The sequence below is a fragment of the Eucyclogobius newberryi genome, unplaced genomic scaffold (assembly GCF_026437365.1).
Source record: "Eucyclogobius newberryi isolate DKJ021-1_F unplaced genomic scaffold, fEucNew1.0.hap1 SCAF_17, whole genome shotgun sequence".
Taxonomy (NCBI): Eukaryota; Metazoa; Chordata; class Actinopteri; order Gobiiformes; family Gobiidae; genus Eucyclogobius; species Eucyclogobius newberryi.
The window spans coordinates 24372695-24377892 of NW_027315801.1; the positions used below are offsets into that span (position 1 = coordinate 24372695).

The following is a 5198-nucleotide window of genomic DNA, read 5'->3' on the forward strand; positions in this document are numbered from 1 at the left end:
CGATGTGAGTATTTGACCATGTTTTAGAAGCTGAATAGACTGTGTTTGTGTTGTATGGGGAAATGGTGAGTGTGGTTTGTCCAGGATTTTTTTGTTTGTTAAGTGATTACAGAGCTTTCAGCGTGACCAGATGGGTAGAGAGTAGGTTGTGAGGGACAGAATCATTGAGTGCATGAACGGCTTGTGTGGACATCTGCTGGCGGATGTGTTTGAAATTGCAGAGATTACATTTCATTGTACTGTATTGCAAATTCTATCGTGTGAGTTGAATGACAGTTTTGAGATAAGATAATCCTTTATTGTCCCACATGGGGAAATTTTATTGGTGCAACGCAGGTAGATACAGAGGTAGATACAGAAGAAAAGAACAGATCACTTATAGGAAGTCTGAAAAACACTTTCAGTAGAAGATCTCCTATAAACAGAAACTCCCATAGACAAATAAATAATTACATAAATACCATTGCATGTTATCACGACAGTAATTGCACATGAATATGTGTCACAACGGCACATAGATTGCACATGAATTTCACAATCACAACAGTAATTGCACATTTGACGGAATTGCACATCAGTATTAGGTTAGGTCAGTATTGCGAGTGTTCAGGACTAACAGTGTTTGTTATAAAGTCTGACAGCAGCAGGAAGGAAAGACCTACGAAACGTCTCCCTCACACAGCGAGGGTGGATCAGTCTGTCACTGAAGCTGCTCTCCAGAGCGGACAGAGTGTCCTGCAGGGGGTGAGACTCATGGTCCAGCATAGATGTGAATCTAGCCAAGACCCTCCTGTCCCCCACCTCCTGCACCGAGTCCAGAGCACAGCCCAGGACGGAGCTGGACTTCTTGATGACTCTGTCCAGCCTCTTCCTCTCCCTCTCTGTGATGCTGCTGCTCCAGCAGACCACACCGTACAGGAGGGCTGATGCCACCACAGAGTCGTAGAAGGTCTTCAGGAGTGGCCCTGTCACTCCAAAAGACCTGAGTCTCCTCAGGAGGTAGAGCCGACTCTGGCTCTTACTGTACAGTGCGTCTGTTTTATGAGTCCAGTCCAGTTTGTGGTTCAGATGAACACCCAGGTACTTGTATGAGTCCACTCTCTCAATGTCCCGTCCCTGGATGTTCACTGGTGAGGGGGCAGTGGGGTGGCGTCTGCGGAAATCCACCACCATCTCCTTGGTCTTCCCCGCGTTGATGAGGAGGTGGTTCCGCTGACACCAGTCCACAAAGTCCTGCGCCAGTCCTCTGTACTCCGCATCATCGTCCGTGATGAGTCCGATGATGGCAGAGTCATCAGAGAACTTCTGCAGGACACAGCTGTCCGTGTCATGTCTGAAGTCTGCAGTGTAAAGGGTGAAGAGAAAGGGCGCGAGGACAGTGCCCTGGGGCGCCCCCACACTGCAGGTCCGAGTGTCAGACACACAGTTCCGGGCTCTCACTAACTGGGGTCGGTCTGTGAGGTAGTCCAGGATCCACTCTGCCAGGTCACACTCCACACCAGCCGTCTCCAGCTTGTCCCTCAGGAGCAGCGGCTGGATGGTGTTGAAGGCGCTGGAAAGATCGAAGAACAGGATCAATAATGCCAAGATATTTGTATTCTGGAACAATCTGCAGTCGTTCTTCTGTAACAAAGATGTCTGGTTCAATGTAGAGTGTGGTTTTAGTGAAAACCATGGCAACTGTTATTGCAGTATCTGCAGTAATAAATATAGCACTTTCGATAGATAAACAATCATTTAGTCTATTTAACCAACTCACAGAGGTCATAGGTCCCACATTATGATGGACAATGTAGATTCATATGGCCTACTTAAAATTATAATGAGGACATTAGTTGCAGGTACAGCAGGTAAACACATTTTGAAAATGTTACGATTCAGAACAATATTGAAACCAATAGAGGGGCTTTATAAAAAAAAAAACATTGAAAGAAAAAAAAAGTTATCTTTTCATTATCGTACCGTTGTTGTTTGAAAGTATAATTTGTTGTCTTTGAAATCATCATAATATTTTAAAATGCCTGCCTGTTTAAAAAAGTTGACCTGGTCTGGCCCTTTTCTCAAACATCACTAATAGTAAATTGTTTAACTCGTGTTTTAATCTCTCAATCCACACTTAAAGTGTCCCATTATTATGGAAAACTGCTTTGATTCTCCTTTTGCACAAAGGAGTCCAGAAAAATGATTTGAAAAATGTCTGTCCAATCTCAAAACTATCCTGCCTAGCAAAACTTTTGGAGAAGCTAATAAGTTACTAGCTGCATGCTTTCTTAACCAAATATTCAATTTTAAATAGCTACCAGTCAAAGCTGCTACCAAAGTTATAAATTGTATTGCTATTGCATTGGACAATCATGAAGAATGTGCTGCTGTTTTTGTTTTGTCAAAGGCCTTTGATTCAGTGGATCACTGTGTTCTCTTGGATTGTCTGGATGCTTTTAGGTTCGATACAAATTCTAAAAAAAATGTTTGCAGATTACCTCAGAAATAGAGCTCAAGCTGTGTCTGCTGGTGGCTTTCAATCTGAATTTTCTCACCTTAATAAAGGTGTTCCTCAAGGTTCCGTGGACCACTGTTATTTACAATTTATATAAACTCAATTGGGCATAATTTAAAACACAGTAGCATCCACTTATATGCAGATGATGCAATTATGTATGCTAAGGCTCCTTCTTGTGCTCAATTGATTCAAAATATTCAAAAGAAGTTTTTATTCCATCCAACAAAACTGTGTTATTAGACACTCAAAAGTGACCCAAAAATATATATATTCTTACACTTGATGGTAATAAGATTGAACAAGTACACTATTACAAATATTTGGGGATCTGGATCGATGATAAATTCTCTTTCAACAAGAGCTGACAAATAATCTTAAAGCCAGATTGTCATTCTTCTTTAGAAATAAAATGTATTTTCCTCTTAATTGTACAGTTAATCCAGGCTACATTTCTTTCAGTTCTAGATTATAGTGATATTATATAAGAGTGTCTACAGAGCCGCGGCGCGTGGCCAAAACTGCCATGTTATTTTGTGCCACGGCTCCTGAAACTGCTGCGCTATTTGACCGCACCGTTTTAGACCGCGCCGGGTTATGGTTAGGGTTAAGGTTAGGGTCAGGGTTAGGGTTAAGGTTAGGGTTAAGGTTAGGGTCAGGGTTAGGGTTAAGGTTAAGGTTAAGGTTAGGGTTAGGGTTAAGGTTAAGGTTAAGGTTAAGGTTAAGGTTAGGGTCAGGGTCAGGGTTAGGGTTAAGGTTAGGGTTAAGGTTAGGGTTAAGGTTAGGGTCAGGGTTAGGGTTAAGGTTAGGGTTAGGGTTAGGGCTAGGGCTAAGGTAAGGGTTAGGGTTAGGGTTAGGGTTAGGGTTAGGGTTAGGGTTAAGGTTAAGGTTAAGGCTAGGGTTAGGGCTAGGGTTAAGGTAAGGGTTAGGGTTAGGGTTAGGGTTAAGGTAAAGGTTAGGGTTAGGGTTAGCCATGAGGCTATATGGCAGGGCCGTGGCTCTGCAGCCACGGCCCTGAGGTTCAGCTCTAAGGTTCAGCTCTAAGGTTCAGTTCTGAGGTTCATTACAGGAAAAGGAAACAGAACTCACCTCTGTCAATTATATTCTAAAGCAGAATGGCAATCATTGGATGCAAGACGAGAACAGCACTGCCTTTTGTTTGTGAATAAGGCTCGAGTTGGAATTTTGCACAGTTCATTGCACATCAGTACAAGTATTCACCGTTTGAGGTCTCAGGACATTTTTATCTTACAATCCCATCGTATCAACATAAAGACAGGAAAAAATACTTTCAGCAACTTTGCTCATGTGGAACAAAACACAGAGACTTTTTAAATTAAATAATTGTTTGCCTTTTAATGATTTTAAAGAACTGGTCAAGGACTTGTTTTATACAATTTTAGCTCACATTGTATGTGTAAATGTGTTTTTATGTATTGGTTGATTTAATTTAATTTTATTTGTGTATTAATATGCTGTGTTTGTTGATTATTCTGTGTTGTGTTTTAACAGGGCACTCATGAAAAAAGAGAACTTGTCTCATTAGATTTCCCCTGTGTAAATAAATAAAATGAATGAATGAATGAGCACATCAAATACAGGAGCCGAGAACCAGCGCCACCAGCAGGAGGGACTGTGAGGTTCCTCTCAGAACAACTACTTCGGGTCAAAACGTTCTGTCCTAAAAGGGCTGTGTACAAATCTGCTTTGACTTTTGTGAACGAGACGCGCACCATCACAACCATCAAAAGTCACCTAAAAGAGTGGTTCAGATCAACACAATTCATGCGCACGATCAATGACAACTCATCTAGCATTTCGCACAATACGTTAGCTCATAGGGTTATATACAGTTATATAAAAACTATCTCTGCTCTTCGGAGCATCTGGTCCCATGGTGTAATGGTTAGCACTTTGGACTTTGAATCCAGCGATCCGAGTTCGAGTCTCGGTGGGACCTCGTTCTTTTCGATAGATTATGGACAATTTTTGTCTTTACGATTGAACTCTCTATATATAATACCGTGTGAATCCGACCGATTCATCACAGTGTATTTTGCCTGAAATGAAAACAGTTGTTGAACACAATTTGCTTATGCTTTTTCTTTATTCACAATGTTGAAATGGAATGTGTTTCCCCGCAATTATGTGCATTTTAGGAATAAATATGCTTTCGTTTAGAGCATATTAAAATACAAATTGGTCATTGGTGAAGCATGGACATTGTAACTTATTTAGACTGAGGCACAATTCTGGAGACAATTGTAGATACAAGGTCTGCATGAATTCAGTGTTTCAGTTCAGGGAAGTAGTAGACCTATTGTAGGCAAACAATTTGATCATTTGGTGTATAAATATGGGCTGTGTTGTTTATCGGAAGGTCACATAAAATAGAACTTGTGTATAAAATTCAACAAAGAAAAATAACAAAATAACACACACTATTTGGCACAATAACAATGGTTATGACATTCAGAGTCAGTGAAGCAGAATTAAACTACTAACATTTGTTCACAAAAATCTAAAACATATTGAAAACACAATTTTCCATCAGTTTTAGCAAAACACAAGCAAAAAAACAAACAAAAAACAACAGACATATTTAGTGATGCATGTACTTTTTGTCATCAGTTCATGCTTTATTTAATGTGAATGTGAGTAGCTTCCTTTACTTGTCAGAAATGACATGAATGGGCTCCTA

General features: G+C 40.6%; 1 non-coding gene across 1 annotated transcript; it reads left to right on the plus strand.

The window, feature by feature from the left end:
• Positions 1-4385: 4385 nt before the first annotated feature.
• trnaq-uug (transfer RNA glutamine (anticodon UUG)) lies at positions 4386-4457 on the plus strand. The gene has a single exon. It is a non-coding gene; the product is annotated as a tRNA-Gln (tRNA).
• Positions 4458-5198: the final 741 nt, after the last annotated feature.